This window comes from Amblyomma americanum, chromosome 2 (assembly GCF_052857255.1).
Source record: "Amblyomma americanum isolate KBUSLIRL-KWMA chromosome 2, ASM5285725v1, whole genome shotgun sequence".
Lineage (NCBI taxonomy): Eukaryota > Metazoa > Arthropoda > Arachnida > Ixodida > Ixodidae > Amblyomma > Amblyomma americanum.
The window spans coordinates 142,255,926-142,265,372 of record NC_135498.1 but is presented as its reverse complement, the minus strand read 5'-3'; the positions used below and the strand labels follow the sequence as shown (position 1 = coordinate 142,265,372).

The 9,447-nt window shown below is 44.0% G+C and overlaps 1 long non-coding RNA gene across 1 annotated transcript; it reads left to right on the top strand.

Moving 5' to 3' along the window:
- Positions 1-3,454: 3,454 nt before the first annotated feature.
- Positions 3,455-8,882, top strand: LOC144119132 (uncharacterized). The gene is made up of 3 exons (XR_013312273.1): positions 3,455-3,608; positions 4,069-4,120; positions 8,665-8,882. It is a non-coding gene; the product is annotated as an uncharacterized LOC144119132 (long non-coding RNA).
- Positions 8,883-9,447: the final 565 nt, after the last annotated feature.

The following is a 9,447-nucleotide window of genomic DNA, read 5'->3' as shown; positions in this document are numbered from 1 at the left end:
TAGTTCATTGGCGGTAGGCATCTTGTGAAGACATTTTTTTTAAAGTCTGCCCTCATATTTTAAAAGGTGGCTGAAGCTTAATAACCATATTTAATTAAATGGTGACCTTTTTCGCTAGACTGATCATGCAGTTTCTGTATACCATTCTGTGCGAAACTTTTTGGGCATAGTGTTGTGTCCCGGAATGAAGTATTTTTCTCTATAAATTAAAGATGCAATGGGAAAATATTTCTCATAAAGCACATTTGACTTGCAAGGATACATACACAATGCAAAAGGCAGGTAAAATCGCCACTGGGGCCAAGCATCCGCTTCAATTCAACTTTGCGCTTCGTACATAATTGTCCTCGTCGTCATCATCCTCAATACGCCCACTGAAGGGCAAATGCCAATACCATGTCTCACAAATTAACCCTGTCCTTTACTAGCGGTGGACACCTTATGCCCGCAAACTTCTTAATCTCAGCCGCCCACCAAACTTTCTGCCGTCCCTCTGCTACGCTTGCGTTAACGTTGACACAGCAAGGAATACCGGACAAAAATATTTTTGAAGTCGAAACCACTTATGAATACAATTTTATCATATAAGATTTCACTATAACAATCAACATATCTGCAGATCTCTCGACGGCACTGTTGGATTTTTTTCTCTATTAACGTTTTTACTATCGCCAAATGTGTTCACCATCGGTTTTTATATGGGAGTCTTAACTGTTCGCTGCGACCAATGAAAACATTTTGAAAGAACGATTTCGCTACATATTAGAAGAATGGTCCATTACCTTCAATATTATCGTGAAAGTATCTTACGATTTTTTAATTTTCAAAATTTTGGTCCGAAATTGCTGGACATGAGCACCTATCTTGCCATTGCCACTGCATGACCTGCGCAACCCAATTTCTTCCTCTTGATTTCGACTGGGATCTTATTAACTCGCGTTTGTTCACTCACCCACTCTGCCCGCTTCCAGTCTCATAATGTTACGTCTATCATTTTTCTTTCCATGGCTCGCGGTGTTGTCCTTAACTTAAGCTGAACTCTTTTCGTTAGCCTCCACGATTCTGCCCCATAGGTGAAGATCGTTGAGATACAGCTGTTGCTAAGATGTCGGTAAACTGCCATTCATGATCTGAGAGAACCAGTGATATGTGCTTCACAACGTTTTTATTATACCAGTTATCTTCCTCTCATGATCCGCATCAGCGGCCACTACGTGCCCTAAGCAGACGTATTCCCTTACCTCTTCCAGCACCTCGCTGTTCCCTTGCGAAACTGTTGGACATTACTTTGGTTTCCTTCATAATAATTTTACGACCTACACTTGAGTTCTGCCCGTCTGACTAAATCATCATACTTTCCAGCTCATCCCCTGAGTGACTTAGCAAGGCAATGTTATCAGTCAACGGCAAATTACTTAGGTATTATTCATTAACTCTTATCCCCAACTGTTCTCAGTACAGGCCTCGGTATATCTCCGTTAAACAAGAAGTGAATAGCAATGGCAAGATTGTGTCTGCCTGTATGACGCCCTTCCTTATTGGAATTTTATTGCTGAGTTTAATAAGAAAGACTATGGTAGCTGTGCAGTCGTTATAGATATCTTCCAGTATTCTCACATAAGACTATTCTACACCCTGAATCCGCAATGCCAGAATGACTATAGAGGTTTACACTGACTGAAATGCTTTCTCGTAATCATTGAATGCTATATATGCGTTCTGCCCATTCTCTGTCAACTTAATGATAAAGTGAGTATGATCTATTCTCGATTATGCTTCACGAAAGCCTGCCCTGATCAATTGGTTGACTGAGGTCTAAGGGTGTCCTTATTCTTTTTGCGATTACCTTAGTAAATACCTTGTAGACGAAAGAAAGCTGATCTGTACATATTTTTCAAATCCTTCACGTCTCCTTTCTTATGAATTAAGAGTATGCCAGTATTCTTACGCTTACCAGTATTACGCTCGAGGTCATAAGGCATTGTGTACAGAGGGTGGCTAGCTTTTAGCACAGTCTCCCCTACGTCGTTCAAGAGATTTGCTGTTACCTGCACCTCACCAGGCGCTTTCCCTCTTTGCATTGCTCCTAAGGCTTTCTTTACTTCCTCTTTCGTTATTGGCGGGATGCCCCATTGCTCTGCTCTACTGCCTTTCTCATTAACGTTCTGATTAGATTGGCTGCTGTATAGATTTGTGTAGAACTCTTCGGCTGCATTTACTAACTTTCCGGCATTGCTAATGACATTGCCCTTTTTGTCTCTTAGCGCATACATTCGGTTTTTACCTCGGCCTAGTTCCCTCTTCACTGCTTTTAGGCTACCTTCGTTCTTCAGAGCATGCTTAAAATTCTCCATACTAGGCTTCCATATGTAGGCTACCCTAGGCTTATTTAACGACATTTATAGCTCTCCGAGCTCTATTCTGGCCGCACGGTTAGACGCTTTCATGCTTTGGCGTTTCTTAGTCACTTTCGTCTCCTGGGTTTGCTTGCCGGTATCCTGTTGAATCATCGTAGCGCCTATTTCTTCTGCGTATTCGATAATGGTCACTATGAAATTATCGTTCACTCTTTCAACACGAAGATTGTCTACCTCAGATAGAGCCCGAAATCGCAAAATTGGGCTGGTGAAAGATCAACATATCGCCAGGATTTCTTGGATACGTAGAGAAAAACTTTTCAAAAGAAGCAATTTTTTAAGAGGCACACAACGTCGTGAACCTGCCATGAAATAAGAAATCCAGTCATCATGGCTATGTATGCAACGCGCAGTGCGAGATTGAGTTTCGGTGTTTTGCGCGTTAGCGTAATACCGTCGTGCAGTGGCCAGCGACGTTGATTTCGTCGCGCCGCCGTGGGTTCGAAACCAGGTCGCTGCAATATTTAATTTATTTCTGCTCCACCAAGGTCAGGTACCCCACATTAGAAGCTGGTTTTGAACCCGCGAAGTAGCCCGTTCGCACTAAAGCTCATTACACACTGTGCTGACGGAGGGAACCGAACTCAGGGCCTCCTCTGTTTTCGTTGCAAAGAAGCGCATTCAGGCACATGAAAAACGAGCTGCAAGTTTCATAGTCTTTTGGCACAAGAAGGCGACGCAAGCAGTAATCTGCAGGCACAAAGTTTCGCTTAAAATACAACTAAATAACATCTTTTCTTAAGAGACGCAGTATGTGGCATGCGGATCTTGCGCCACACAAAAGGTCGGCTGCGTTTTGTTCGATGTATGTTACGAACAAAAAATAAACGAAACCTTCCCAGAGAAAAGCTTCCGCTGTGCTCGCTTGGGAATAATGCATTTCCACATGCGAAAGCCATCCTTTGCGTCATATGCAGCAGCACTATTTGGCTTTTTCTTTTCGTTGTCTGTAATACCGTTCAAAACCTAGCATTCCTATTGTGCGCAAAGCTGCCTATTGTTATTAAAAGAATTCTAGTGGGGCTCAGTAGCTGTGTGGCATATAAAGGCCATTCCATGGGCACTGTCCTGCTGCCCAGCGAACGATCCTGCTCCAGCTGAAAAGAAGCCGTTCATAGCTGCTTAGATGAACCGGTGGCTTCCATTATGCCTGCTCCTGGGCACTCTAAGCTTAGTCTCCTGCGCCTACGAGTAAGCTCCTATCTTTCACTTCCATGCAAGCTCTAATCCATAAGTTCAGCCGCGTGGATTACAACAGTCGCCCCTCCATTATTTGCACCTTGGAAATTATACAAATCGCGATGCGACGTGCTACAGGCACATACGGACTGAAGTGATTTGCGACAAATTCATAAACGTAGCTTGGTCTTTAGCTATGCCCAAAACAAGTGGAACGAAAAACATCTTCAGCAACGCTGGCGGGTGTCCTTTAATTCCAAACTTCGGCAATTCACTGGGCTAGATTGTTCATACAAGAAGCAGGGTAAACAGGTTATGCAGAGCGGTTCTGCAGTGTTTTTCCTGTTGTATTTGGCGCTTGCAGTTTTCACAGGGGGATCGAAATTGTATTTCCCTGATGAACTTCTGTGTTGAACCAGAGGCCTGATAGAAACGGTTGTATGAATATGTGTACTTTTCTTGCACTTTCTAGCCACGACGAAGCACACAGAGAATATGAACTTCATGGACATTGCTTAGCCTGGGTAAGTCCGTTATTTCCTATACTGTTTCCAGCATTTCAGTCTTTGATTTTTCTTAACCTATTGACACAAATTTATATGCTTAGTTGCCCCGTGCAGCGTAACGAAGTCATGAATTATGAATACTTTTAAACAGTTCGAGTGTCTTTTAAATCAGGCTGACAATAACTTCACTGTGGCCGTGAGAAGCGTCTTAATGTTTCCGCAAGCAATGCTCGCATTCAATGATGCTCACCTGGGTATTGCAATGTGCAATTATGCCTGGCGAGCAGATTGCTAGTCGAAAGTAACAGCTGAGACGGCGCTTAAGCAGGCGCCTAATGCGGCTTCTTACAACAGTTACGTCTCACCTGCTTTTGAAAATCAGTCGCTGTCCTGTTTAGCTCTACAGTCGCGACTTTAGCTGCACAGAAACTGTCGTAGAGACCGCTTTGCCGATGTGCGAAAAGCAATGGAAGGCACTTAAGACTACTTACGGGCTGTTAATGCGAAAGCAAGCACTCGGAGTGGTCAGCTGCGGCGATGGTGTACTATTCTAATGAGGTGGGGAGTGAAGCTGATCAGTACAGGCCACTCGCATGTAAGTTGATGAATACTACGATACCCAAACCAAGCGCGAGAGACCGGCAGTTAGCGCGTGGGGTGTTGTCCTGCTGTGATGGAGCAGTGCACTAAAAAAAAAAAAGCCAGCCAAGCTCATCTCTTTGCTCCAGCCTGGGTGCGAAACCCGCCTGGGAAAGAGTTTAATGTTTATTTCTTTCTTTATGATTTCGGCAATGCTGATGGCGTTATGAGGTCACCTGGGTTTAGTTCGTTTTGTCGTGGACGGAATTTGAATTAAGTGGCTGATACGCCATTTAATGCTTTCGCATTAACGAAACAGCCCGAAGAAAGTACGCGGAAACAAATGGCTGCGCAACTCAAACTGGGCGATTTGCGTAAAAAGATATTAGCAATAGAACATCGCGTCTGGCTGTTCGATAACTTGCGCTTGTATGAAACTTAGAGAAAGCTAGCCCATCGGGATATCACAGCCTAATTGCAGCAAACAAGGGAAATGAAAAGAGTTGCTTGATACGACGTAAATGAAGGAAGCCAACAGTCACCGAAAGGAAGGAGCCTAGGGGATTTTTATTTTATTTTCTAATTTGTGGATTAGTAGGGTAAGTATCTAAATATACTTGATTGGTAAGCAGAAGAAAAACAGCCAAATGTGGCCGGTGGGGCCCGAACCCACGACCTTCGTATTTCGTGTCCGCTGCTCTACCATGAGCTACGGCGAGCGCTATAAAATCTGCTGATTTGGGGGTATTTATGTGTAGTTTAGCCGAACCCTAAAATGTTCACTAGCGCCACCCTCGTTCATTCCGGTGGGCACAGTACGTCCTGTATTACGGCGAATGCCACGTGGAACGTGATCGAACCGCGAGTGCGCTAGCTTAGGGAAAGCTCCCTTATGCTGCCTATGGCACCAAGACTGCCAGAATCGAAAGCCTCGTTAGTTATTGAGCCGACAAGAGAAGGCAAAAGAGGGGCTAGTTATAATATGCATGACGGAAGTCCAGGCACCAACATCAAGAAGCATAGGGGATTTTTAGTTTTTTATTTTGTGGATTAGCAAGGTAAATATCTAAAGATAATTGATTAAGAACTGAAGAAAAAACCATATGCCGCTTGTGGGGTCTGAACCACGGCCTCCAAGTCTCTTGGTTAGGTTAGACTACACATAAATTCCTCCGAAAGAAGATTAGACAGCCTTCGCTATTGCTCAGTTGGTAGATCACAGGACGCGAAATTCAGAGATCGTGGGTTCGGACACCACATGGGGCATATGGTGGTTATCGTAATGCGTTCTGATCACCTTTCAATAAATAATTGCCCGATTTATTAGAAAATAGAAAAAGAAAAGCCCTCTATGCGCCTTGGTTTCGGTGATTGTTTGCTTGAGTCAGGAATCCACACTACGGTGATCCACAGAGTCAGACAAACACGGCGAGGTGCATGCAAACGACGCGCCTCCAGACATCCTATTTAGCTGCAAGTGCTGTTACACTTGAGCAGTGGTGCCTATAAGACCGCAAAGTGCGTCCTGACGAGCTCGCACTGTCCTTTTCTAAAGTTCGCTTAAGTGCAATCATGACAAATTGAATCCACCAGTAGTCGCATAGCCGTCTATTAGAGATGACCTAACTAAACCGGACGCCCAATTCATCTTTGTGTTTTTTTATGTAAACGAACCCAAAAACCGCCCTCTTGGCATATCACAAGAAACTTGAGGCAAAGCTACTAAAGAAACAGGTTAGGCAAAAAGGGGAAATACATTCAGTTTTCTATCGGTTCCGAATGCGCACTATTTTTAACTGAGAGAGTGTAATTATTTCTAAACTTTTCTTGCTCTTTTGGCTGGTACTTAAAAGACAAGCCTAAGGCTTTCCGCCCCCCCCCCCCCCCCCCCCCATACTTCAGCATGTTTTCTACGAAGGGAGACATTTGTAACGTGGTATGTTATAAACATACTGCCACTTGGTGTGACGACAAGAGCCAAATTATAAATGAATTCTTTGTGCACAAGACACACCTTACGCCGTTTCTCAACACGTTTACTGTGTTTACCAGTAGCTAGAAGGGCTAGAGCTTCTCAAGGCGGGATTCCGCTTAGGAACCCGAATTGTCAACCAGCCATTTATCCAATTAATCTGGAAGCGTGCAGGAAACAATCCTCTGCTTCAAATGCACATCTTCGGGTTACTCGCATTTAGATATAGCAGCTAGTTCTGACCTAAGATCCTTTGGTATTCCTACTGAGCGCCCAAGTTATTGGGGATATCACCAGGGTGCAACATCGTGATAGGGTTGAGTCAGTTTGACTGCAGTCGAAAAGTGCTTTCTTGACAGAACTGCAGAAGAGATCACGAAGGGGGCTAGAGAGGGCAAGCTGACAGGTAAAAAAGCTTAAACTTCACACTGATAGTTAGCACATGGCTAGTAGCGACAAATTAGATGTTAGTTCCAATGCATGTTTCTGCTGCCTAAACAGTTATGAAAGTGCATGCTCTGCTTTTGAATTTAAACAGCTCAAAACCTTATTTTCTTTACATTTGACACATTTACAAATAAGAATGTATAGACGGCTGATTTTAAGGCGAGATCTTTAAGGGTCCTGTTCTGCATAAAAATCGAGCGGTGTCCATGGCAGTAACAGAAAAATCAGGATGTTTCGAAAAGGTGACTATGTTAAGCGTGAATTTGCGGATTTGAAAAGGGATTAAAGCATTAGGAAACTGGTGTTGAGAAGGTCGCAGGATAACTCAAACATCATTAACACATGACAGCATATAAAGTAAATAAATAGCAGTGAAAATCAAAATGGAGTGGTTTGTCTAAAATTGAAATCATGGCCCTGAGGTTGCGAGTAAGAGACACTACCCATAGGCCACGCAGGCACTTTTTTTTTCTTTATTGCCTGTTGCGGCATGTACAAATACACCCTAACAGTGTCGGTTGGCATAACATCAAAATTTTTGTAGACTCTTCCCTACCCATAGGCTACGCAGGCACGTCCGTACAGCTTGCTCAAAGCGCGGCTTAATCTATATGTCGTATGATCTTTCTCATTATATGCAAAGAGTGCCTTTGTCTGGGTGGGAAAGGGGACCCTCTGCCAGAACCTATTAACGTTAGCGATCCTAATCTTGAAGGCGCAGCTTAATTCATCCCTGCATTTTTTTTGCCAGCTTATTCTACCCAAACATGCATTGGTACTCAAGTAAAATAGTACATATCTGCTCAGTAGGCCTTTTTTTCTAGGGCAATTTAATTCGACGTGAATTACAAACGTAACTGCTTAAAAAATACACAGCTCTAGAAACTACTATATATAGTTCATGTAAAACAAGCGAGAATAGGGAATAAAATTAAACACACACGAATAAGGAAATCAGTTCCGTTCCCAGGAAAAAAGTTTGGATTGATATTGTTTATGAGGTTTCAACGCCGCATAGCGACTCACGCTATGAGAGACGCCGTAGAGAAGGGCTCCGGAAATTTCGACCACCTGGGGTTCTTTAACGTGCACTGACATCGCACAGTACACGGGCCTCTAGAATTTCGCCTCCATCGAATTTCGATCGCCGTGGCCGGCATCGAGCCCGCGTCTTTCGGGCCGGCAGCCGAGCGCCGTAACCACTCAGCCACCGCGGCGGCTGAAGAGGAAAAAGGTATTAACACCTGAAAGTACATTGCAAGGATAGGCACTGCCCTCCGCCCTTAAAAAGATGTTGTTTGCTTCGCTTCGGTCATTTGGCTATCTCACGCTCTGATCAGATACAGAATGAGGGTCTTGTCGATTTTATTCTTTACTGTGCCAAGAAAGCAACTCAGGAGCAGATTTTGTGAGTTGCTGCAAACAAAAATAGGCCACTATATTCCACAATTTCTTCGCGTTTCCTAAGTAATCTCGATGACTCAAATTTCTGCAATTTCCCTTTATGCTGCTACTATATTGATACGACGTAAACATTTTTCCTCTCATTTTCTTTTACTTTCAGTGCCAGTGGATACCGCTCCGAACAACGGGCTGTGGAATGGGCTGTGCCTGTCATCCAAATGGCAATGGGGGCAATTTTGGAATATGCGTCGACCCTAATCACCCATTTCCTAAAAACATTGCCCATTCTCATTATGGTTTCCCTGAACCATAAAGAAGTACGTAGACATATCTTTTGTTCGGTATCAATAAATAATCGAAGGGTTATGCACTCGCGAACTGCGTCGAAGAAATTAATCTAGAATTTCACCTCCATCGAAATTCTACCGCCGTGGTCGGGATCGAACCCGCGTCTTTCGGGCCAGCAGCTGAGCGCCGTAACAACTCTGCCACCGCGGCGGCTGTGTTGGATAAATAACCCCGTATTCTCTAGTATACGCAACCACCAAGATCGGCAGCTTCCAGATCGTTGAAAATAGCTTGGTGAGTTACACTGTAATATACGCCCTTTGTATCCAGGAACAATGCCGCGGTCAAGGGCTTCAAATGTTTTTGGCGCTAGACGGATGACACCAGGTCGACCACGTTTTCAATAGAAGAGCGTCCACGACGAAACACGGGCATTAAAGGTGGAAATATACGATAGAGCTCCAGGTACCACTCAATACATGTAAGCACCATCCTTTCCAGTACTTCGCCAACCCTGATAGCCAGTGCAATTGGATGATATGATGTCAGGACAGGAGGCAATTTCCCTGGTTTAAGAAGCGCAACTAGACGACTAGACTTCCTCTCGTCTGCATCTGCGCCCTCATTCCATAATTTGTTGCAGTACTCCAAGTGG